We start from the raw sequence: 26,384 nt of genomic DNA on the forward strand, positions 1-26,384 counted from the left end.
GTAACTATTTTCCTTTCTTCCTTAATTTTTTTTGTTTGCTTTTATTTGACGCTTTAGAGATTGAGGTGGTAGTTGTAAGTAGCAAACACCCGACTTAAACAAAAGATTGCATTGAACTTTTAGTTTGTTGGAGAGCTGAGGTAATGTGGTCCATTTATTGTAAGGAAAATAATTTTTGTAGCTATTAGCTACAATGTTGAATTTTTTTTGCCTGCCAATATGTCTAGTGTTTCTGGTTTGTATTTAGCTATGAATTTCTTTTCTTAGTAAAACTAATTTAATTTGGGCATTATACAATCCTGGGTTGTAATAGGTTTGCTGGTATGAATCGCCTTCATGTATTGAATTAACTATCTCACAGTTACGTGGTTGCTTATATATTTCAGAAATCCTGTCATGTTAATTTTTATATGTGATTTTCATGAACACCTCATGAAATGTGTAGGGCCTGCATTACCCTCACTATTTGCCAGATGAGGAAACAGACTTAGATCAAATAGTTTGCCATATATATTATAGCAAGAGACAAAAGCAAATCTAGGACTCAGAAGTTTTGATGCTTAAGATGTTTTTAAAGTTACTAGTTACCATAGTTACCATATTTGATCTTCCCCACTGTCCTGTTGAAAACTGGGAACTTATTTAAGGTCACCCAATTCATAATGTAGTTTTGACTATTTCCACTGACCTATGCTGCCTCCCCAGATATTCTCTAATAAATAAATTTGACAATTTCTGGATAAATTTACCAAATCCATGCTTAACCTAAATAAGTAGGTCTCTTGACACTGTAAGGGAAGAAAAATTCTCCTTTGTCTTTGGGTCTTAGTCTGGGCCTAAGTATTAAGCTGATACATGACAGATCAGCCGTAGAAAACCAGACAAATTTTATTAAAATTTTACTTGTACATGGGAGCCTTCAGTGAAGACCCAAAGAAGTAATCAGAATAGGTAGCTTTTATACATTTTAGACAAAGAAATAATAAATTTGTGAAGAATTGACAAGACCCAGAGGAGTTTGGGCTAGGGGTCGTAAATGGTGAAGATGTAACTAGGGAGATAAGGATTAATTTAGTAAGATTTCTTTGTACAGGTTTCTCAGCTCCCAGTTCCCCATCTCTGGTGATAAGAATGTCTTCCTTGCTCCTGGTACAAGGGAGGATACCTTTCACGTGGGAGTTTTATCTTTTATTTTCAAGATGAAAAAAAGGAGAGTCAGAGTGTCCTTGCACCTGCTGTTTCTTAAGTCTCTTTGATTCAAAATAATCAAAATGTCAAAATGGCATATTTGGGGGTGACATTCTGGTTTGTACAATATGAGTACTACAACATGTAGTCAGATGTTCATGTTATCACTTGAATTGATCGGTAATTCAGTATTTGTAATCCTTCTGTGATTGGACTTGAGTGGAAACTTCATTGAGTTTTGATAAAGCATAAGGTAGTGCTACTTGCTATGCAAAATTAATTTTTGAGCACACGAAGTCCAAAAGCAGGGTGAAGAGATGGCTTTCAGCTGTATTTGAGTATATTTGGGCGCAGCAACCCCTTGGCATGATTTACTTTGCCATTCTGTTAGAGGGATTTATATTTGGGATAGGACTTCTATTCATTCTAATTTTTAAATTAGAAACCATCTTATTCTCTTTAGCCGTTGCCATCTTTTATGTTACATTTGAGGCTGTTTCTCTTTCAAAAAGAATATCCACTCAAATATTTGATGAGTTATCATTTTGCTTGAAGATTATTTGATGATATTCAATTCTTGATGTGAGTTTCAGTAATTGGAAGAAAAATTTTAATACCCAGAAGTGGGATTGCTGGGGCATATGGTCATTTTATTTTTATTTTTTGAGGGATCTCCATACTATTTTCTATAGTGACTGCATCAGTATACATGGGTAGCAATAGTGCACCAGGATTCCCTTTTCTCCATAGCCTTTCCAACATTTGTTACCTCTTGTCTTTTTGATGATGGCCATTCTAACAGGTGTGAGGTGCTTTCTCATTGTGGTTTTGGTTTGCATTTCTCTAATGATTAGTGATACCAGGCACTTTTTCATGTTCCTGTTGGCCATCTGTATGTCTTCTTTGGAAAAATGTTTATTGAGTTCCTCTGCCCATTTTTAAAATCAGATTGTTTTAATGAAGTGTAGGTGACACAGAATGTTAAAATTAGTTTCAGATATACAAACATAGTGATTCCTTAACTCTATACCTTGTGCTGTGCTCACAGCAAGTGTAACCATACAAGCTATTACAATATCTTGACTATATTCCTCATGCTGTACCTTTCATCCTGGGGTCTTACTCATTCCACACCCAGAAGCCTGTACCTTCCATTCCCCTTCACGCATTTTTACCTATCCCCCACCTCCCACCTTCTGGCAAACACCACCAGGTCTCTACTTACAGGTCTGTAATTGGAAATTTTAATGTTTCATATAATAACCTCCGCTGTGGGCAATTGATAGAATTATATTGTGGGATTGAGAAGGGGAGGGAAAAGACCATTGTTAGTGCATTTGTGTATTGCGCATTGAGGATTATATTTAAAAGGTGAAGATTTTCAACTTTCCGTACAACTGAATTGGCATAACAAAGTATTTTTCTTACCTCCATGAGGGAAAATGCTATATCCAAGAAACCACAATATTTATAGTATTATTGAGGGGAGAGACCACTGTTAGGTTATTAAAACAGAGCTGGATTTCATACTTGCTGAGCAAGGGAGAGTGATGCTTGTAGAATATAATCCTCCAAACAGGCAGAGATGTACTTGGATAGGTTTTTTTTTTTTTTGGATAGGGTTTTGAAGAAGCATGGAGTTTTAGGATTGGCTTATTTTCAGTGAGACAATTTAGGGATTGGCCAACTTTAAGCTTGGAGTTTAGGGACTGGCTGGCATTGAGGAGCAAGGGTATGGAAGCAAGGCAGTTGCTGATCCGCTGACTTCCTCAGCTGAGTACTGAACTGGAAATGTTGGCTAGAGTTTAAGGATTGATAGATTGGGGCATATTTAAAACCCGTTCCGTGGTTACTTGTTCCCAGCTTGGAATAGAGCCAAAGAATAATCTTTTCCTTTCTTGAAGTTGGAGAATAGGTACTTTTATTTTCCATTGACATTTATGTCAAACATTTATGTTAGCATTGTGCTGATACACACTTCTGGTTTTGCTTTTCTTCTGAAACTTTTTAAAAAAAGAAATGAATGCAGTGAATATCATTTGTTTTCTATCCACCAGTCACAGGATTGTATGTTATTTGGGACCCAGCCTGCTTCAAGGATTATTTTTATATATAGTTAAGAAGGTAATACGTTATTTATGGAAATACTTTAATGTTTTAAACACTATGGTGAAAGCTGTTACTTTTATGTCTATATTTCTCTCTTGTGGGAGTGTGTCGTATCATATGCCTGCCAAAAGTCGACTTGATGGATGCTGAATTATAGATCTAAAACTTTGTTGTTTTTGCTGTTGTTAGAGATACATCTAGAAGTGATGACTTTTTGAAAGTTAGCTAACAATTCTTATCGACATTTTAGAAGGTTAATGATTATATGTCTTTTACATAAGGTAGGCTGAATTATTTTACCTGTGAATCATCTTACCACAATTATATCATAGAACCATTTTTATAAAGTATTTTGGTTTAATTTTTATTTTATAATATTTTTATTCAGAATGAAATAAAGGCTATTTATGACTGTTTACTGAAACTCTGACAAAAAGATATTTTTCTAAATTGATCTCACAGTAGTATTTTAGTTTTAAAAATATTTTTCTTTGAGATGCTAAAATAAACTCAAGGCATTTTTTATATTAGAACTTAGAGAAGGCAAATGAATTTTTGGTATACTTTCTTTGTTGTATTGAAGTTTTATTTAAGATAACCTGTGTACTGTATTTACATATGAAATGAGGTGATAATACTTAAAAAAAGAATAGATAATGAGTATTGTCATGTTTATATGCAGCCCTTGTTTCCTTCTTTAACCTACAGCTTGTGCCAGACCTCTCTGCCTTCCAGACCAGTATTATCTAGTAATAAAACTACATTTATGATTTGGATTAAAGCATTTTTTGCATGAAAGCTCTTTGAAAATGTGAAGCCTGATTCTTGTATTTATTTACAGTCCATATTTCTGACCTGCTATGATAGTTAATCTTAAGAGCTAATCTCAACCCAGTACTAAAATTAATATATTGCTTATGAAGAGCTATTGTTTAATTACTAAATGATACTCAAACATTTTTATCCTCAACATTTAAATTTTATAGATTAATGCTAAATAAGTACTTAAAATTTCTAGGAAAAAAGATGTCTTCAATGCCTGAATATTGTTATTGGGATTATGTATATGCTATTACTTATGTGTATGAAATAATGGATTTGAAATGTGGTTTTTCTCTGTGCATATTCAGTGAATAGTTGAGTTGTTATTGCCTAGTGATATGATCAAAAAAAGAATTCTAAGTTAAATCATCTTCTGTAGTAAGATGGAAAAAACAAGAGTTATCTACTAATATAATGGGTATAAAATGGTATCTCATAGTTTTATTTTACACTTTAATTACCAGTGGAGCTGAATTTCTTTTCCTTCACTTGTTAACCATGTAGATTTCACCTTCAGTTGTCAGATTTAGCAAATAAAAATACAGGACAATTTGTTAAATTTGAATATTAGATAAACAACAAATATGTTTTTAGTATAAGTATATACCCTCACATTAGTTGGGATATACTTAATACTAAATTTTTTTATTGCTTATCTTTAATTCAAACTTAATGGGGCATTCTGTATTTAATCTGACAACTTTACTCTCTGTAAATTGTCTGCTGCTGTCTCTTACCAAATTTTTAATTGCATTTCCTGTCTTCTTGTTATCTTCAAGAATTCTTGGCATACACTGGATATTAGCTGCTTTTTTTTTTTAGAAGTTGCAAACATTTTTCCAATCTTCTGTCTGCTTGTTAACTTTATAATGCTTTTTGTTGAATAACAAGTCCTTAATTTTGATGGAGTCAATTCTTTCAGTTCCACCAGGATGTTCCCATATTTTTTATACTTTTGAGATCTTAAATATTTTATTTAAAATATTCCAAGGTCACAAATAGGTCATCCTACTTTTTATTTCATTAGCTTCATAGTTTTACATTTCAAGTTTAGATCTTTAATATATTTAGTGTTTATTTTAAGGGAAGAGTATTAGGAAATGAAGAGAGAGAGGTAATGGAGAGAGCAGATTGCATGGGGGTTGTAGGCCCTGTGAGGCCTTTGGTTTTTTTGCTTTAGTGAAAGAGGAAGCCAGTGGAGGTTGTAAGCTGAAATCTGAAATATACTTCTAAAAAAATTCTCTGATGACTCTGGTGAATATGTTGTGTGAGATATGGCAGACTATTCATTCTTCCCCGGTATTTAGGATATCCTTTTCTCTGTTAGTATCTGAACCTCTCTTAGAGACTGTAGCTTCCAACTTCCCCTGACTATAGGAAATGTCTACATTAGATTAGGTTTGGACTAATTAAATGTGAGCAAAAGTGGTATGTGCAACTTCTGGGTTATCTTCTTAAAGATGAGGTGCTTGTCCTGTTCCTCTCCCTATGCCACCCTCGCCTTCCTACTGACTAGAAGACAGCAACAACTGCCTTGAACCCAGAGGTAGACATCCTGTGATGAGGATGGCAGAGCCGTCCCTTGTCAGCTTAGGTCCTGGATGACCTTGTGGAACAGAACCAACTACTACTCACCCTCCCCTAAGCACTGGCCTGTCTCTGGACTATTTCCAGGAAGAGAATAAACTTTCTTGTTTGAGACACCGTATTTGTCATCATTTAATCACAGCATCTGTACCCATACTCAATTTAATGCCAAAATTGGTACCTGAAGTGTGGTGTTGCACTAATTAATAGCTTAAATACATGACACTGGCTGAGTAGGTGGTCAGCAGAGAGTAGACACCATGTTGTAAGCTGGAAAAGTGGTGACCCACTTTTATGCTAATGGTACAACTCTTGATGGAGCTGTCATTTCTGATAACTTGGAAAGGCATCCATGTGTGTGTCCAGTTTGTACCTCCAGGTGGTTAGAAAGACTGCTAATGTGAGCCTGCTCACACGAGTTGGCTAGCTGCTTTAGCAAGGAGCTGAAAGAGGGTGTCAAGTAAGAGAACAGTTGGCTAGTTTGCAATTAGAGTTGCCCATGGCCTATGCTCTTACTGCACTGACTGAAAGGACAGTAGTATGGGGGTATTGCGGGCTTGGAAAAGTTATTTTCTTTTTCCCAAACAGCAAGAGGTTATATTCATTTTCAGGAACCTTTGTCAGATTTTCTTGGCCAGAGAAAAGTGGAAGCCAGGTGAGGCAAGGATCATGTTAAGATTTATCTTCCCTCTAAAAAAAAAAAAAAAAAAAAAAAAGATTTATCTTCCCATTTGAACCAGTCAGTTAGTTAGGTAAACCTCCAGTTACAAATAGAAGGTTTTAGTTTCCTACAACAACAACAACAAAAGTTTATTTCTTACTCATGACATGTCTATGGCTCTGTTCCACCATCCTCTGTCACTCTGAGCCAAAGGAAGAGGCTTTTTGGGGACATCACTGTTCTGTTTCAGAGGGAAAGGAGACATAGCAGAACCAGCTGCTTGGAAGTAGCATATGTTACTTTTGTTCACATTTTATTGGCTGAAGCTAATCAAGTGGCTGAGCCTGAAGTCACTCAGGCAGGAAGAACATTTTAAGTCACATAGCTTGACCGGACGTGAAGGGGTGTGGTGGTGGTATTATCATCCTGCCGTGTGAACGAGATGCTCTCAATTTAGCTAACCTTAATTCAAGGGAGAGAGGAATGAATCTGCCTCAGAGGTCAAGTCATAATAACAGGACAGAATTGACAAGCTTAGTATCTACCACCAGACTAAACCTTTAGTTGTGGTTACTTTCTGGGGGCACTGACTGAAGACAAAGAGATCTGTGGAGATTTTTGAGAGAATTGTGTTGATAAAGATGTCACAAGTTTAGCTTGCCAAAACCTGTGATGGTTTGACGTTGTTTGACAACCAACCAAAGCAACCTTTGACCCCCCCAAACATGTACCCCCCAGGAAATAAGCTGTTAGCTCGTTCCTGCCTCTTTGGAGCATGTACTGTCCCATGTTCACTTCATGGTTTGCCAGAAAGGATAATGGAAGAAAGTATCTTCCAGACTCCAGTAGACAAAGGGACATGAGAGTCCGTCCCCTTGTACTTTTTTTCTTTGCTTTGCTTTGCTTTGCTTTCTTTCTTTTTTTTTTTTTTTTTTTTCCTGAGGAGTGGAGGACTAGATAGAACCAGTAAAGCTGAGATGGCCCCAGAGCAGACCCTGGAATGAGAACCCCAGGTCCAGGCAAGGCTCTCAGGGAGATTATGAGAGAGCAGGACAGGGTGGAGGAGGGTGCCAAAGAAGACTCCAAATTCCCATAGAGTCCCACAAAGGTGAGTGTTGCTCCCTCCCCAGAACTAAATTTTAACCAAGGAATTTTCTTTCCTGGTAGAGTGGAGGATTCTTTGCCATTCCTATGTAGTAGTACTCCATCATTGGTAAGAATAGTATTTGCCATTCTTTTCAAAATGGAAGACTTAATTACATTAATCTTATTTGTATTCCATTGTGTATTGGCTGTAATGCTGGGGATAGAGAGCAGCATTACTTATCTAGTAGTTTGTAGGTCACCTGACTGGGACAGAGACACATTGGTATCTTTTGGAGAGGTTGTGTATCACCCAGAGATCTTAGACTTTGAGCTGAATCCAGTAACTGGATGGGACTTCAGGTTATCCCTTTAGAAAAGGAGAGGAATGTTTGAGTGGGAAGGAGGCACTCCCACCTCTGATATTTTACTGGCATCTAGCTCTTATTTCTTAGGCTCCTTGTAGCCAGATGAGACCGCATATCTAAGTTTTGGCTAGTGGATAGAAGTGAGGAGTACACCTTCTAAAACACATTTGTATTTAAATAATGCTGTTATATTCTTTTTGCCCTGCCCTGTGGATGAGGTGTGGGTGAGCCAGCTTCCATTGTACAGGCAAGGGCAGTGCCCCAGGGGAGTGGCAGGATAGGAGGGAAGGAGTCTCAGTCTCTGGACTGCAGAGAACTGCCCACCTTCCTGGGACCACTTGTCTGGGCTACATAAGAGAGAAGTGAACTCCTCTTTTGTTTGTGCTGCCACATTCCTGGTCTTGTTACTGCAGTTTAGCCTATACAGAGGGCAGTAAGGAAAACAGGAAACAAACATGGAAGATTAGATTTGGAGTTGTTCTTAGTGATTTTTTTTCACTTGAAGCTTTTCTCTTATATATTCTTCCTGTGAAAGAATGAAGGAAGATATTCTTATATATTCTTATATATTCTTCCTGTGAAAGAAGAAGGAAATAATATTCTCTTATATGTTCTTCCTGTTTGTCTTTCAAATAATCTAACAGAGTTTAGAAATAAGGAAACTCTTTTATTTGCACATCACTCGTGATTTCCGTTTTATTTCATATGCGTATTTACATATTGTTATAGAAATTTTGTATCTTGATATTTTCATGTGAATATTTTCTTTGTTGCTGAAGAGTTCTTATACTTGTACAATTATTGTTATATAACATTTGGTTTTACCACATGTGTATTGCTGTTGACTGCTATGGACTGAATTGCATTCCTCTCCCCCCTCCCAATTTATTTATTTATTTATTTATTTATTTATTTATTTATTTATTTATTTATTTTAAAAAAATATTTTATTTATTTATTCATGAGAGATACACACACACACACACACACACACACACACAGAGGCAGAGACACAGGCAGAGGGAGAAGCAGGCTCCATGCAGGGAGCCTGATGCGGGATTCGATCCCAGGACTCCAGGATCAGGCCCTGGACTGAATGAAGGTAGGCGCTAAACCGCTGAGCCACCCAGGGATCCCCCCCCCCAAATTTATATGTTGAAACCTTAATCCTTGATGTGACTATATTTGGAGATAAGGCTTTTAGGGAGGTGATTGAAGTTAAATGAGGTCATAAGGGTGATCCAATAGGTCCTATAGAACTGGTGTCCTTATAAGAAGAGGAAGAGACCCCAGAGGTCTCTGCCTTATGAGGATACAGTGAGAAGGCAGCTGTCTGTAACTCAGGAGGAAGGTTTTCACCAGAACCAGACTATATAGGCATCTTGATCTTGGGACTTCCAGCCTCCAGACTGAGAAAAATAATTTTGTTCTTTAAGCCACCCACTTGTGGTATTTTGTTATGGCAGTCCAAGCTAGACAGCCCAGGCTTTTAACTGCTACACCACATGCAGGGGGTTCTTCTCAGATCACAGTCAGTAACAAAGCAACCTGTGAAGAAAAGTCCAAAAGAGGAGGACACCAAGAAAGAGTAATGTTACTGAAGCCAAGAGATAAGCATTTTTTTTTTAAAGATTTTATCCATTTATTCATGAGAGACACAGAGAGAGAGGGAGAGAGAGGCAGAGACACAGGCAGAGGGAGAAGCAGGCTCCATGCAGGGAGCCTGATGTGGGACTTGATTCCAGGACTCCAGGATCATGCCCTGGGCCAAAGGCAGGCGCTAAACCCCTGAGCCACCCAGGGATCCCTGAGATAAGCATTTTAAAATTGAGAATGTCAATATTAAATTGACAGGTCTTATAAATTCGGAATGAATTTTCAGGTAAGAAGTCATCTATATTTTGGAGAGTTATGTTTGCACAAAATCCAGATTGCAAAGGTTGAGTAGTGAATTGGGAGTGTTGGTGGGAGTGGTAGAAATAATGAACTTAAAGCCTCTTTTCAAGACACAGGCTGCAAAGGGGAAGGCACAAGTAGGACAGTGGCAGGAAAGAGAGCCATCATACCTGGGGGAGTAGATGAGATTTGTTTGTTCATTTGTTTTATAATGGGAGAGCTTTAAGCATTTTGTTGGGGGGGAGGGAGTCAGAAAGAAGTGGAAGATTTGAGAGAGGAAGGTGGATAAATGATGGCATCAGATCCCTTAGGAAGAGAGGTGGCTTGAGTTTTGGAGCCTGGTTGGAGGTGAGCTTTGAGGAGGAAGAGGGGCATCCTTCCTCCCTCCCTCTCAGGAAGGAGGTAAGAGAGTGGTTGTTGGAGTGGAGGTGATATCATTTGCTAAGTGGAGGGGAGAAGAGGAAGCTTAAAGAAAGTGATGAAGTTTGGAATTGATTCTGTGGGATTTGGGAGAGCCCACAAAGAGCCTGATGTAGTGATCAAGAGCCTACTGGAGATGGGAGGCCATGTACTTGGAGAGGCTCCAGTCCCCTTGGTTGGGGCTTTGAAAGCAGTGATCTCTAGTCTGGGTGTGGGAGTGGAGAAGTAGGTTCTCAGACTGGTTTAGAGGAAGGACAAGCCAGCAAGAAAGTTCACTTTAGGCAAGGGAGTAGGCAAAGCTGGATGATCAGATCCTAGGTGTATAGAGGGCAGGAAGTGAAGCCTAGAGTTTGGTTGATGGATCAGGAAAAGAATAGAGAGGGCATGGGGAAAACCTGGAATCTTAAACATGTTAAGATTAGGTATGATTTATTCATTTATTCATTGAATAAATGTTGATCATTTATCTTCCAGACACTATTCTCTGTGGAGTGGCTCCTTAGATCAAAACAGTCATCAAAACAAAGTTCCTGCCCTGCTAGAGCTTATTTCTAGAGGGGAGGTAGATAATAAACAGATATACATATGTGTGTGTGTATATATATATATATGTGTGTGTGTGTATATATATATATATATATATATATTTACACACACAAAAATGTTAAGAAGAAAAATGAAGGGTAAGAGGGTAGAGAGTGATGCAGATGCTATTTTAGGTGATATGAACAAGAAAAGGCTCTTGGAGGAGATGACCTTTGAGTGGAGACTTGGAAGGCACAGCAATTGGAAGAGCATCCCAGAGTGTGCAAATGGCAGGAAAGAGCCCTGGCCCAGAGCTTGCATGAGGAGTGGCCAGGTAACTGGGGAGCGTGAGTGAGGAGGAGAGTGGAATTCCTGAGGGCCATGATACCTTAGGCCTGCAAGTGGGATCTGGGATTTCATTCAAGTGTCATAGGAAAGCCATTGGAAGGTTTGAATCAGAGAAGTGATGTGATCTGTTTTACTTTACTGAAGGTTCTGTGCCGAAGGCTCACGTTGGCTGTTCTGTGGAGTTTTGATTGGCAATGGTAGGAAAGGAATTTAAAGAGCTAGAAGGGTATGAGAATGTAGCCCATAAGTAGCGTATTGGAGTTGAAGATTTCAGCAATTGAATGCTTCTGGGTGAAGGATCCCACTGCTGCTCTTTTAAGCAGACACACCCAGTCCACAATAGGCATTATTTCCAGTGGATAAAGGTCTGACCCCGACCCTTGGTTTCTGCCGCACCCTTTCCTGTTTTTGACTCTGCTCCTCACCAGCTTCATTATTCATTCTCCCATTTTTGTCGTCATTGGTCTTTCAGATGTGATGCATACTGCTGTCTGCCTAGCCAAGACTTCTCTAGATTTAGGTTTACAGACCTTTTCGTCAGAGTCTGATTGTAGTCTTCAGAAAACTTCCCTGGAGGCCACAGTGTGAGAAGTAGGGGCGGAAGTAGGGTCGAGGGGAGCTGGCAGCGCTGTGTTCTGCCCACTGAGCCCTGTTCTCACTCCCTGAAGCAACCCCTGACACCTCCCGTGAACCCCACGCCTCTCAGCCCACAGCGTGCAAGAGCCCAGCACTGATGTGTGCTGCCACCTCCCTTCCCGGATCAGCTCAGGTCACACCATCCACGCTCAGCCTGTGCCGCCTCAGCCGCTGGCTCCTCGCTGGCTGGGTGGTGGGATGCACAGACTCCGTGTACAAAGTGGTCTGTTGAGGACACTGAAAACTGTGAGGCAGGCATGGCATATCATCCCAAATGTTAGTTTTACTCTGGCTGTTATTAAATTTACTGAATTTGCACAGCAAAAAATGAATGCAGCTCTAATTATGAACCATGAGATGTTGACAAATTCTTTTATTGACTAATTAAAAATGCCAACTTTTTTGTAAATAGGAAAATAGGTGTATGATAGTTTGGAATGTAACATTTGTGTGAACCCTTTAAGGAACAAAACGTAAGGCCAAGAGATGTAGATTGTGTGGGCCATTTAGTGCATGGCCTTCAGTCTCCAGGGGATTATTCAGTCCCTCTGCTTTGCATTAAGGATACTTTCATAGACAAGGTTAGAACTACCTTTTCAGGTGGTTGGATTTGTAACTCTGTATTTTTGTTTTTATGTTTAATGGAGCTATGACAACATTTTTATTCACATGGGTTAGGAACTGACTATAATATAGACTTTGAGCCTTCAGGCTTTCTGGTTAAAGGTAAAAATATGAGTATTTTCCTCATTTATTCTGGTTTCATTTTGACAGATGTCATTAAAGTAAACATTGCTGCATTATAAAAAGAATTTATAAGAGCCAAATGATGGCCTAGTAAAGTCAATACTCAAAACAAGATTATCCTGGGCCACAAAATAAGTTTGATGCTTCGGATTTTTTTTATTTTTTTTATTTTTTTATTTTTTATTTTTTTATTTTTTTTTAAAAGAAAAATAGGGTATCCCTTGCATTAAAATCTGCAGTGTTTCTTCTGAGTTAAGGGTAGATTTTTAAGCACTAAGATAAATTTCTTTATTTGGACTGTTTGCCATTAAGAAATTGATTTAGCACTAGGGATTTTGTATAACACTGCCAAATTCTAAGGTTAATGAAGGATTTGGTCATGTTCACTGATGCATCCTGAGCACAACACCTGCCACATAACACTTAATAACTATTTTTTGAATGAATGGATGAATCATCTTTGATATAATTGTGGAAATAATACTGTCTGGTTATTGATACAGGCAGTATCATGGTAGAATGAAGCACCTCCCTGGGTGTGCTATCACAGTGTTGCCATGAATATATGGCTTCTTTAAATTAATAAAAATAGGAGCATAACTATAAGTTTTTTTTTTGAGTCTGCCAGTTGACAAGTCTGTTTAATTGTGTAAAATGCTAATTCTTCTGGTAAAATGAGGATAGCAACACAGACTTTGTTTATTGAGTGTAAGTAACTGCACTAAGATTGGATGAGGTATAGAGAGTAGAAGAAAATACATATATGCAAATCAGTTATCTGATGATGGACTTGTATCCAGAATTTATAAAGAACTCTTACAACTCAGTAATAAAAAGAACAACACGATTAAAAAATGGGCAGAGGACCTGAATAGACATTTCTCCAAAGAAGAGTTATAAACTGTAAATAAACTCATGAAAATATGCTCAGCATCATTACTCATAGGGGTATACAAGTCCAAATCTCAAAAGATAGCCCTTCATACCAACTGTTTGATTATAATGAAAGGTAATAACAAGTGTTGGTAAGAATGTGGTAAAATTAGAACAAACATACATTGCTGATGGGAAAAACGGAGGCAGCCACTTCAGAAAACAGCTTAGCAGTTCTCTAAAAGATTAAAAAATAGAGTTACCATGTGTTACCTAGCAATTCCACTCCTAGGGCCATACCCCAGAGATCTCAAAACACATATCCATGTAAACATTTATATACTAATGTTCATAGCAGCATTATTCCAGATAGTTAAGACATGGAAACAACCCAAATGTCCATCAGCTGATGAGTGGATAAGCAAAACATGTATATTATTCATACAATCCAATGGAATATTTCTCATCATGAAAAAGGAATAAAGTACTAACACTACAAAGTGGACAAATCTTAAAACATGCTTAGGAGTTGGACACACAAATTGCCCAATGTTGTATGATTCCATTTTACAAAGTGTCCAGAATAGGGCAATCATAGGGACAGAAAGTAGGTCAGAGACTAGAAGGGGTTGGAGAAGGGAGATGCGGAGTGACTGCTAACGCATAGAGTTTCATTTTAGAATGATTAAAATGGTCTAAAAAATTGTTTGCGGGGCAGCCCGGGTGGCTCAGCGGTTTAGCACTGCCTTGGGCCCAGGTCGTGGTCCTGGAGACCCGGGATCAAGTCCCACGTCAGGCACCCTTCATGGAGCCTGCTTCTCCCTCTGCCTGTGTCTCTGCCTCTCTCTCTCTCTCTCTCTCTCTCTCTCTCATGAATAAATAAATAAATGAAAATTTTAAAAAATGCTTGAAAAAATTGCTTGTGATTTTTTTTTTAAGATTTTATTTATTTATTCGTGAAAGACACACACACACACACACAGAGAGAGGGAAAGAGGCAGAGGGAGAAGCAGGCTTCATGCAGGGAGCCTGATGTGAGACTCAATCCCAGGACTCCAGGATCACGCCCTGGACTGAAGGCAGGTGCTAAACCACTGAGCCATCCAGAGATTCCCTGAGGTGATGGTTTTATGACTCCACGAATATACCAACCAGTGAATCGTCTACTGTGAAAGAGTTAATTGCATAGTATATGAATTATGTCTCAATAAAGCTATTAAAAAAAGAATAAATGAGGTAATGTGTGGGAATATACTTTGAGCTACTTGAGAAGATATTATTGTAGTTTGACTGTGAGGCCTTTAAATAGTAGCAGGATGACTTAGATATTTTCACTTGCAGCTCTGTGATTTTTATGCCATGACTCAACTTTATAAGGCTGTAACTCAGCAATATAAAATATTGAAAATGTTGAAACATTAAATGAAAACTGCTTGGCTTACTGTTTTTATTTAATAGGATTTTCTGAATCTGTTAATTAGCAATGAGTAGAATGTCATTAAGGAATTAGGTTTTTGAATCATAAAATTTTAGAGCTGGAAGAAATTTTAGGAGTCGTGTATTCTAGGCCACCTCATTTTGTTTTATAAGTGAAAGAAACGGGCCCTATAGGGTAACTAAGGTTAACCAAGATGTCTTAGGTCACAGAGTTGAGTAAGTTCTAGAACCGAGTCAGGGTTCTTTCTCTTGACTACCATTGGTTTTGGTGCTGTGATAGTATTAGCACTAATAATCCTAATAGCAGCTATTTAAATGTTTCCTGTATGTATCCTAGGCATTCTGTTTAGTACTTATGCATATTTATTTTTCCTAGTTACTCTACACAGATTCTGAAATTGATTCATTTACCTATGTGTTAGTTTCCTATTGTTCTGTAATAAATTGAGAAAAACTTAATGACTTAAACACAGATTTATTATTCTATAGTTCTGGGGATCAGAAGCCCTAAACGGGTATTACTGAGTGTCCGCAGGATTGCATTCATTTCTGGAGGTCTTAGGGCAGACCTCCTTCTTGTCTTATCCAGCTTCTAGAGGCTGCCCACAACATGTGACTGGTGGCCCTCCTTCCATCTACAAAGCCAGCAGTGGGGGGTCAAGTCTCTCAGGCAGTCTTTTTGGTTCTGACTCTTAAACGTTTCTTTCTTTTCCCTCTAAGATCCCTGGTGGTTCCTGTGGGTCCACCTGGGTGTTTATTCCAGGATACTCTCCTTCTTTTAAGGTCAGTTGATCAGGAGCCTTAATTCCTCATTGCCATATAACATAACCAATTCACAGATTGCAGGGATTAGGATGTGGATGTCCTTGAAGGGCATTGTGTGCCTGCTATGCCTACCACAGTCTGTTGAGTGAAGAGAGTTAGAATCAGAGAGAGGTTAAAGTAAGTCATTTAATGATGCATCATTAGCAAATGAAAAAGCCTGCATTTTAACCCGTGACAGGGTTATTTAGCCTATCTTTCATGATTACATGGTCTTTTCCACAAATGCTGTTTGGTCCTGGTGTGGCAAAGTAAATAGGATTGTTAGCAGTGTTCCTATAGTAAAGAGGTCTTTCTGACTAAGGTAAAAATCCCATTTACTTTAATGATATCAAGAAATAGGGTATTTGAATATGGGACAATTGAGAGCATGGTAGAGGAGTATATTTGATATGGAAACATGTTTATGATTCATCAAAACCTTCAGTCCATCACCCCCCCCCCCCCTTCATGAATTCCCTTTGGCATCAGTTCTTCCTTGTCCAACCCAGCTGCCTCAGTTCAAATTGTTCCCCTGCAAATTCCCTGATTCCTTTGCCCTCTCCTAATCTGACAAAGCTGGAGGACTAGAGGAGCTCAATTACCTGCCTGTTGGTTACATTTGAGTGATGTCCGTGGCAGCCTCACATTTGCCCAGCAGCCTTCCCACCTGCCTCTGTGGTCTTACTCCTGTGGCCCACCTCCTCCATTCTTCCAAACACCTTATCCCCAACCGGTGTCACTTACCATCTTGGCTGTTTTCTGTGAAGTGGACTACTGTTGAGCCCCCTTTCAAGAACACTCTTCTCTTGGTCTTTGGCCCTCCACCCTTTCCTGTGTTGCCTTTTCCCATTCTGGCTGACCCTTTCCTGTATTCTGTTTTGGTTCCTCCACTTTTATCTGTGCCTGCTGAAAGAGGAGCTCCTCATATTTTCCTTACCTTGCACTTCTGGTTTAAAATTTGATCTGTTTGAGTATGTCTCCCATATTTATTTCTCTAGCATAAATCTTCTCAGCGACATCTTAGGCAGGGTCAGTGTTTGTCAGGGGGGCTGTCTTGTGCACTGTAGGATTTTCAGCAGCATCTCTGGTCTCTACCTACTAGATGCCAGTAGAACCTCCTCTGTCCCAGAAGTGGCAACCAAAAATGTGTTACATATTGCCGAGTGTCTCCTGGAGGACAGAATCACCTTGGGTGAAAAACCATTTATCTAACCTAAAGCTCTCTTCTGAGGATCTAAGGATAGTGCCTTCCTTGCAGCTCCACTGGAATGTCTCATAAGCATCTCATATTTAACATGTCCAAAACAGACTCCTGTTATTTCTCTCTGATACACTCTTCCTCCAGCTTTCCTCCTTCCATGTATGGCCTTGCTGGCCATTGGAGATATTTGGCTTTTATTCTGAGTGAACTAGGAAGCTATCAGAGGATTCTGGGCTTGGAAATGATAGGAGCTCACTTAGGTCAGATCACTATTGAGAAGTGACTATGTGTTACAAGATTGAAGCAGGAAGACTCACTGAGAAACTGCTATGGTGATCCAGGAGAAAGAGGGTAGAGTAGCTTAGACCAGGGTGGTAATAAAAGAGATGGTAAGAAGTGGTATCTTTGGATTAAGCCTTTGATACAGCTATCCTGGGGAAGAAGAGTATATTGTATTATATGAGATTAGTATCTTAGTGTGATATGTTTATCAAGTTATTTGCTGAAAACTTGCAGGAAACAGGTTTGGTGGATCAGAGTGAGAAGAGTGTAGCCATAGCCCAGAAACTTGTGGGGATGTTACTTGAATGAATCCAGGCCAGAATGGCCAGTAAAGCGAGAGTCCTCTTAGGAGGAGTAAGGAGGACATCCAGTCCAGCCAGGTACACTTCACAGTCTTTCCTGGGGCAGGCCCTATCACTGTGAAACATATACCTATGGCAGGTTGGATAGAACAACCTGCCACTTGAGAAGTCAGGAGATTTGCCTTCATTAGATATTGGAAGCAAGTCATATTGCCCTGTAAGCTAACGTAAAGTGGCCATTGGCACTTGGGGTGAGATCAATTTTTGTTGTACAAGATTGCCTTCTATGAAGTGAAATACTTAGGATCCTCACTGATAGGAAGGTATGCTCCCTTATGGTAACATCTAAAATGTGCCGTCTCTCAGAAAGGGAGACAGAACATAAAGACTCCTAATTCTGGGAAACGAACTAAGGGTGGTGGAAAGGGAGGAGGGCGGAGGGGGGGGGGTGAATGGGTGACGGGCACTGAGGGGGGCACTTGATGGGATGAGCACTGGGTGTTATTCTGTGTGTTGGCAAATTGAACACCAATAAAAATTTTTTTGGATTTAAAAAATAAAATAAAATGTGCCGTCTCCCCTCCAGTTTCCAAGCTTCCATGGGAGTCAGACATGCTCAACTGAAAACCACTTGACTAAGTCCCCCTTTCTAACTTGAAAACTGACTATCATAACATGAAGTCAAAAGGCTATGGCATGTCAAGCCCTCAAAGAAAACACAGATTGTTTCTAGTTTGGGGGACTTAGAAGAGAAATGTTGCCAGGATTACTTCAGAATTAGTGCTGATTTTTATTGTGTTGCATAAAATGCATCCTTTAAGTATTTTGTGTCCTTATATGTACCTTAAAATATTAATTCTTAATTCTTTCATAGAGGGTGTGGATGTCTCAGGGCCATCTCTAAAGATAGTGCAATAGGACACCTGCTCCTGCTGTTCTATTTGTAGCATTGTTAGGTAAGAGAATTTGAATTAAAAGGAATGAAGACATAAAAAAGAATTCTCTAGCTATATTTTGGCAAAGGAAATGGAAGCAGGGTAGGAAGAGGGAGATTAATGGCTATATGTCAGTGTTGTGTATATCATGTCTTTGTCAAGTCTAGCTGATATCAAGAGCTAAATATTTTTAAAATCACATTTTAGAAAACTCAGTAGAAAATAGAAGGTAGGGACACCTGGGTGGCTCAGTTTGTTAAGTGTCTGACTCTTAATTTAGGCTCAGGTTATGATCTTAGGGTCATGAGATCCAGCCAGACATGGGGCTCTGTGCTTAGTGGGGAGTCTCTCTCTCTCTCCTTCTCCCTTTGCCCCTCCCCCTGGAGCTTGCACATGCTTGCTCTCTCTCTTTCTCTCTCAAATAAATCTTTAAAAAAAAAAGAAAATAGAATGTAATATTTATCAGGTTTGTGATAGCTCAGTAAATCAGTATAGTAACTTAGTATTGGAGCAGTGAAAAACTCACCAAAGAATTGATAGGTCAGCGTGAATATATGACATTTAAGACTTATTCACAATGAAGAAAATAATAGACTGGGAAAAGTGCTCCTATCAGGTGTGATTAAGGGTTAATATCTATAATGCTTGAAGAGTTCTCTTAAACTTAATGAGGAAAAAAATGTCAAGACTTAGTACATAAGTGGACAGAGAATTTTAACAGATATGTAATATAATTAGTAATAAAAATGTAGGAATATGTTCATCATCACAGGTAATCAAAGAAATACATTTTAAATCCACTTTGAGTTACCCCTTCTATTCTCTTGCAAGTACTAGAAGTTAAAATAACTCCCAGGTCTGGTGAGATTTTGATGAAGTGGAAGCCATTCATGCTTACTTGTTTCTTGTGCTATGCTCTTAGCCACTGCCTTTCTCTGAACATGTGTGATTTCAGATTCTTTTGCCTTGTCCATATTACATTTCTCCCATCTTCCCCCTGACCAAGTCCTGTTGACTTCTCATCCTTTGGGAGCAGCACTCAGATGGGAGAGGCATCCCACCCTAATTATCACTGCTAGTGAGCCACCCTTGATTTGCGTTCAGCACTACAGTGCAGTGCCAGGTAAATGCGTCAACCCCTGCCACTTGAGTAGGGGTTCTTGAGGTTAGGGGTGGTCAGCTGTCTCAGGGCCTGACACATAGCTGTTCAATAAATGTTGAACTAAGTTACTGAGATTTGATGGATGTTTTAATGAACTAAAGGTATGTCAAGGTGATAAAGTAATGAGGTCACTGAAAGTGTAATTATGAGTGTAATTTATGGCAGAATTTTGTAACTGAATACAAAATGGTATGTTTAGTGTGATGTAACCACATTTGAGAAGTAATATGCAGAAAATAAATTTTTAACAATTTTAAATAACAGAAAATTTTCTTTATTACATAAAGATAACTTTTTAATCTTTATGATAAAATATATAATTTAAAAAGTCAGCTGGCAGACTTATCTCCTCCTCTCTTTACCAAAGGCTAAACTCTTCTTTTTGTCCAGTTATCTGGTTTAACTATCAGGAAACAAGGTAGACCTACCCAGATTGTGGGCTCATAAGGGTTAGCTGCATTTTTGTGAATGGGAATTAAGCATATTTAAATATGCTTTAAACTTTTACTATGTTTGGGTATATCTAGCTTAAAAGTTCTTTTCCTTTTTTGTTTTATTTTCGAAATGATTCCGTCTTATAGATATATGGTACTTAGTATTTTGTAGTTTATAAATGCATTCACATTATCAGTGATAAGTTCTATAGCTTTGATGATGTCAGATATAAATGGTAATTGACTGATTTTACATTTTTTGAGTATTTACCATCTGTCAGTGACTGAGATACAGAATGCCTTCAGGGAAGTCCTTGTCTGGCAGGGAAGATAGGCAGCCATGATCACATGATGAACATATGGTGGGGTGCAGGGGAAGGGGGAAGCAGTTATTTACCAAGAAAATTGGCAAGATAAGATGACTTTTTTTTTTTTTCCAGTGAGATGATTCTTGAACAGGACTTCAGAAGATGAGCAAGATTTTTGCCAAAAGGAGAAAAAAAAAGGAAAGCATGAACAGAAAGATGGAAATGTGGAAGTCCATGACGTGTTCAGAAGCCACTGAAAGACTTTAGAGAGGAATATGATGTGATCATATTTGTATTTTGGAAAGAAAACAGGTCAGTATGGGGAAAAATTGTTCTGAGGAGACTCAAGAGGAGTGGTTCTCAGTGTTTTTACTTTTACTTTTAGATGCTTTCCCATATGACATTTTTCTAAGTGTCCCTAGATTTTGATTGCAACATAGGTAAGACAGGTTTTATATTATGTACAGTTCTGTTCTGCCAACCATATGGCCTATCTCAAATTCATAGCGTATGTATAGAAGAGTATCTCTTATGAACTTCTGGATGAGAACCAATGGATTAGAAAAATGAGATCAACTAAAAGGTCATTGCAATGTTCCAGGCAAGAGGTGATGGCTTAAATCAGGCCAGTAACAAAAATAGACGGGAGGAAATATATATGAGACATTTTTCTGTGTAGACTTGGTGGACTTGATTTGTGAGAGTAAGGAGAAAAGGAATTATAGATCAGTGTTTCTCAGATTTTAACGTGTATATGAATTGCCTGGGGATTTTGTTAAAAGGTAGATTCTAATTCAGCAGGTCCAGAGTGGGGCACAGTCTTGTGTTTCTAAAAGATTCCAGGTGATAAACAACAAGCATTATTGGTTCATGGACCAATCTTTAAGTAACAAGAGTAAGAGAATTTGAGTGTCAGGTTTGAGTTTCCAGGTGGTAATGTCATTATCTGAAATGGGGAACACAAGAGAAAAATGTTGGAGTGAAGTCCTTACATTCAGGTATAAAATTATAGACACCTGGAAATTTGGATTTTTAATGTAAGAGAGAAATTAGGTCTAGAGATACAAATTTGGGAATTAGCATTTCATCGATTGCAGTAAAAACTTAAGAATGAATGACATTACCTTGGCATAATACCCTCTGGTTCCATCCACATCATTGCAAATGGCCAGATTTCATTCTTTTTGATGCCCCAGTAATATTCCATTGTATAATATATGCCACATCTTCTTTATCCATTCATTTGTCGATGGACATAAATAAGTCCGAGAAATACAAATACTGTATGATTTCACTCATCTGTAGAATTTAAGAAACAAAGCAGATGACCATAGAGGATGGTAAGGCAAAATAATATAAGAAAAAAACAGAAAGGGAAGCAAACTATAAGAGACTCTTAACTATAGGAAACAAACTGAGAGTTGCTAGAGGGGAGGTGAGTGGGAGGATATGGTAACTGGTTGATGGGGATTAAGGAGGATACTTGATGTAATAAGCACGCACTGGCTGTTGTATGCAACTGATGAATCACTGAATTCAACCTCTGAAACTAATAATACACTGATAATTAAATTGAATTTAAATAGTTAATAAAACCAAAACGAATGAATGACATTACCTGTAAGAAAGAGATAAAGGTAATATTAGAATATATACTTATGTTTGCTAGAATTTTAACACTCCATTTAAGTTACTTTATAAACTATCCATGTGGAAGAAATTGGATAGATAGCCTCCTTTCTATGAACAATGTGTAGGTATGAATTCAGGAGTAGAGAAATTTTTGGAAAACTGCTTAATCTCTTGGTAATGGGTATAGATAAAGGTAAATATTCTGTGGGCCAGGTTAAAAATGAAGTACCTCATTAGGTAAACTCATTCGTACAAACAAATATGTGTTAAACATCTTCAAAATGACAGCTACTCATCTATATTCTAGGGCTAAATAGTGTCAAGTAAGATGCCCCAAATACAGAGATTATGAGGAGGATAAACAAAGTGATTACGATACAGTGGAAGAAGTACTGGAGTGCGAGAGTCTAGCAGCAACCTGTGACTCAGTGTGGGGATAAGGAACTGTCTTCTTGAGGAAGTATCATTTAAGTTGAGACATGAAGGCTGAGAGAGGTGATCTAGAAGAGGTCAGGGAGGGCACGACAGCAGCATTTCTGCAGGTTGAAGAGGGCAGTGTGGCTGACCCAGAGAGTGTGCAATGTAGAGAGTAACGATGAGATTGGAGAGGTGAACAGAGTCCATGGCTAGGCCTACTCTCCTGGGACTCGGAAGAGGGTGGAGGGAGAAAATGATGTATTTTCCAAAGGAAAAAGTATTATTCTGCCTGGGTGTAGTTCAAACAATAGTTTTATGCATATGGTTTTATAAGGGTTTTGTGGACTGGCGCAGCAACGCAGTGAGTGACTCATAGTAATATTGTTTCTATAGGAAAAATGTTTTGGGCTTCAAAAACTGTCTTAAAATTTAGTTTCCAATTGTGTTTTTCACCATTTGGGGACTGCCTGGGTAGTCATACGTTTCTACTGCTTCTTGTTATTTGTGTTCAAATGGTACTTTCTCTGGTGTTTATCTACCTGGCTACAGTGTTGACTTTCTACCCCTTGATAAAGGAATCAAAGGTATCATTCCACAGATCTGGTTGAAATGTTTTCTTTTCTTGAACAGATTAGAAAATGTATGGAAATAAAAATAGAAATCTTTTTATACATTGTTTGGCTTTCGGAATGTTGTTCTTTCAAATTAAGGGTTCCCTCTGTAAACTACATTGTGGTACAGTGTTATATACCAAGAAAATTTGAAAAATTAAGACACAAAAATTGTAATAAACAGAAAGTAGAAAGTGTTGCCATGATTTCACTGTTGAAGTCAAATGAAATGCAGAAGGTAAGCAGTACAAGGATAAAATGCCTTTGCTTTAAAAAATACTTTAATAAGCATAAGCTTATCACCATCATCTTCATGACTTTTGTTATCATTAGAAATACTACATATTTTAAAGCAGAAAAGAGCTGGTAAGGCAGTCTCTTTATAAAATAGATCTATATAAGCTTCATTTGTTTAATAAATGAAACTTTAGTCTGAAACTCTCTCAAATTCCCATGTCTCCAAGAGGCAAAGTTAATTTCATTGACACTCCTCTCAGTGAAAATACCTTTCTGTATCAAAATGCTTTCAGCTGGCAAGTAAAGGAAGACCCAGCTGAAACTGAAAATAATAAGTAACTTTTATGATCTCATATAACTAGAACTTTGGAAGAAAGATGGTTTGATGGTTGGTTCATGTAGCAGCTAACTGCAGTCATTAGGCTCTCAGGATCTTTGGGTCTTTTCATTGTAACATCCTGTTAGCTTTTGTCCTCAGGCTTGTCCCCTCCAGGTCTGGAGATGTCAGGCACCTTGAGCTCCAAGATTTATATCCTCAATTCTGAGTATCCAAGATTGTAAGAAAGGAAGGTATCTCTTGTCTTGTACAGCAGCAGTTTGGGCTGTTATAGTAAAATACTGTATAGACTGGGTGGCTTAGACTGTTTTGCACAGTTAATGGAGTCTGGGAAGTCCAAGTTGCCTAAAGATTCATGGTAAGGGCCTCTTTCTGGTTTGAGGACAACCACCTTTTTGTTGTTGCCTCACATGGCAGAGAGAGAACTTTGTCTCTTTGTCATTTTGTAAGAACATTAATACTATTATGGGGGCTCCACCCTCGTGATCTAATGTAACTCTGATTACTTCCCAAAGGTCTCACCTTCAAATACCATCACAATGGGGATTAGGGCTTTAACCTGTGAATTTTGTGAGGTGGGGAGCCCAAAAATTCAGGCTATAGCATCTCTTTTATGTCTTTTTTTAGAGTGAAAAAACTTTCCCAAAAGCCTCTTAGGAGACTTCACTAGCTGAATGTACCTCATATAACCCATTTCTAAACCAATCAGTGGCAAAAGACATAAAGTCCTGTGATTGGCTTAGACTAGTCAAGATTCTTCCAGCCCTCTTAGAAAAGAGGTAAATTGGGATTCTGTTATCCTGGAAAGAGAGTGGACTGGGAAGGCAACCACTGGTACCTGCCATACCTCCCAAGGCCAGTTCCTCTGCTTGGGCTCTGAATCGTTTTCTGTCTTCTGGAGGACTTTATTCTGTTAATAATTTTTTTTTTTTTTTTGAGGAATAAACAGTCAATTTTATTGGGCTCAGACGAGGAGTCCATGGGTCTTGAGGAACTCTGTGTATTTGTCAGTTTTCTTCTCCACATTCTTTTTGGCCTGTTTCCATAACCTCATAAGCTGCTTCTTCTTCCAGTAATGGATCTTGGCCTTCTCCTTCCTATTCTCCTCCAGGGTAGCTGTTACTGCCTGGTACTTCCAGCCAACCTTGTGAGCCAGGCGCCCCAGGTAAGCAAACTTTCGTGTAGGCTTCAGGCGTACCACCTTGAGGGCAGCTGGAACCACCATTTGCTTTTTATTTTAATAGGGTGGTGGGATCCCATCAAACACCTTGAGGCGGTCCAGGGCAGCCTGGCCTCACTTGGTCTTGTGGGGCAGCATGCCTCGAGCTGTCCACCAAAAGATACGGCTGGGTGCTTGGAAGCGGTAGGGGCCACGGGATGGGTTGGTGTTCATCTGCTTGCAGAGGAAGGCCAAGTACTTCAACTTGTTTCTGTAGAAATTGCCAGAAATGTTGATGCCCTCATAGTGCACAACTACAACCTTGCAGCCCAGAGCACCTGTTTGGCTACAGTGGCTGCCAGGCAGCCCAGGAGATGGCCTCGGCCACTGAGCACCAGGACCCAGTGCTTGTTATATACTTGTGATTGTTGAAGGCAGAAGGATACAGAATCTAAAGCCAGACTTCCTGACAATGTGACTTTGGCTAAAAAATCTCCAGCTTCCTCACCTGCCCCTCCGCCATCTTTGGCAGCTGCCTGGGAAAGTGTTAATAATTTTTTTAATCATCTTTACTTCAAGTCTGTCTTCTTCAGGCTATATTGGAAGAAGAGTATATATGTGCTGTCTCCATTTCTCTTTTTAAAGCATATTCCTCAAATCTTCTGTAATCTGGATTCTGCTCCTCCTCATAATAACCTTTCCCTACTGTCATCATTAGTGTCCACCTGATTGCATGAACCTTTGCCAGTATTACGAGTGGTTTTTTGCCAGTCTTACCAGTGTTTGGCAGGATCAGTAGTTTTGCAGGTTTAGTGTACACCAGAATCATCTGGAGGGCAATTAAAAATACAGATTGCTGGGCTCCACCCTAGAGTTTCTAATTCAATAAGTCTGAGTTGGGGCTTATAGATTTGAGCTTACTTTTGTTATTATTGGTTTTATTAACTACTACCTTCTTCATGAGTTTCAAACCTGCACTTTTTTTTTTTAAAGTATTTATTCAAGAGAGACAGAGAGGCAGAGACATAGGCAGAGGAAGAAGCAGCCTCCATGCAGGAAGCCAGATGTGGGACTTAATTCTGGGAATCTGGGATCACGCCCTGAGGCAAAGGCAGATGCTCAACCACTGAGCCACCCAGGCATCCCTCAAACCTGCATTTCTTGTTCTTCCTGTATTCTGTCTTATTGATGAATACCAGTGTCCTTTTTCTCAAGTAAACTCTGGAACCCACCTTGTTTTTTTTATTCTCCTTTATCCCCATACACAGTCAGTTCATGTTTCATACTCTAAATATTCCTTAAATGCATCATTTTGTCTTCATCCCTATTGTCTCTGCTTATTTGGAGCACTCATTTCTTTTCACTTATGCCACTAGAATGATCTCTAAAGTGCTCATCCTATCTCCTATCTGATTTTCTCTTATTTATTCTTTTCCTATTGCAGAGTGATTTTTTAAATGCAAATCTGATCACATTATTCCTGAACTCAAAATTCTTTGGACTCCTGCATCTTCCAGATAAAACCCAGTCTCTGTACCATGCAAGCAAAGAGCTTCAGGATTGAGTCTCTGCCCACCTGTCTAGTGTTCTTTTCTCCCCTCTTCTGCTTTACTCTACTTCAGTACTGAACTTGCCTCCATTCTGAATGCTGTTGAGTTTTTGAGCCTTTGCATGTTTTCTTCTTGCCTGAAACACTTCTCTTACCCCCTTGACTGCTTTGGAAGGTCCTTCTTATCTTCCAAGACTTAGCTTAGGGATGCCTCTGCTATTGCCTCACTTCTCTGATACCTTTTCTTATTTTATTCCTGGAAATCAGGTGTTCCTTTTCTGTGTAACCATACAAGTTTGTAAATGGCACTCATT

The 26,384-nt window shown here is 38.9% G+C and overlaps 1 protein-coding gene and 1 pseudogene across 13 annotated transcripts in view; one reads left to right on the forward strand and one right to left on the reverse strand.

Annotated features, from left to right (window-relative positions):
- ZNF438 (zinc finger protein 438) overlaps nt 1-26,384 on the forward strand; it is a 403,052-nt gene that overhangs the window by 238,008 nt on the left and 138,660 nt on the right. For 9 of the 13 annotated variants that reach the window (XM_077896922.1, XM_077896924.1, XM_077896931.1 and 6 more), the window contains exon 2: nt 20,261-20,440. The gene's annotated coding sequence lies outside the window, so the exon portion shown is untranslated. Of the gene's footprint in view, nt 1-18,301; nt 18,327-19,207; nt 19,348-20,260; nt 20,441-24,473; nt 24,528-26,384 lie in introns of those variants that run through there. The other 4 variants (XM_077896927.1, XM_077896930.1, XM_077896923.1 and 1 more) reach the window with 3 other exon arrangements.
- On the reverse strand, nt 24,168-25,059 carry LOC144313717 (large ribosomal subunit protein uL13 pseudogene; annotated as a pseudogene).

This window comes from Canis aureus, chromosome 5 (genome assembly GCF_053574225.1).
Source record: "Canis aureus isolate CA01 chromosome 5, VMU_Caureus_v.1.0, whole genome shotgun sequence".
In the NCBI taxonomy this organism is placed as follows: Eukaryota; Metazoa; Chordata; class Mammalia; order Carnivora; family Canidae; genus Canis; species Canis aureus.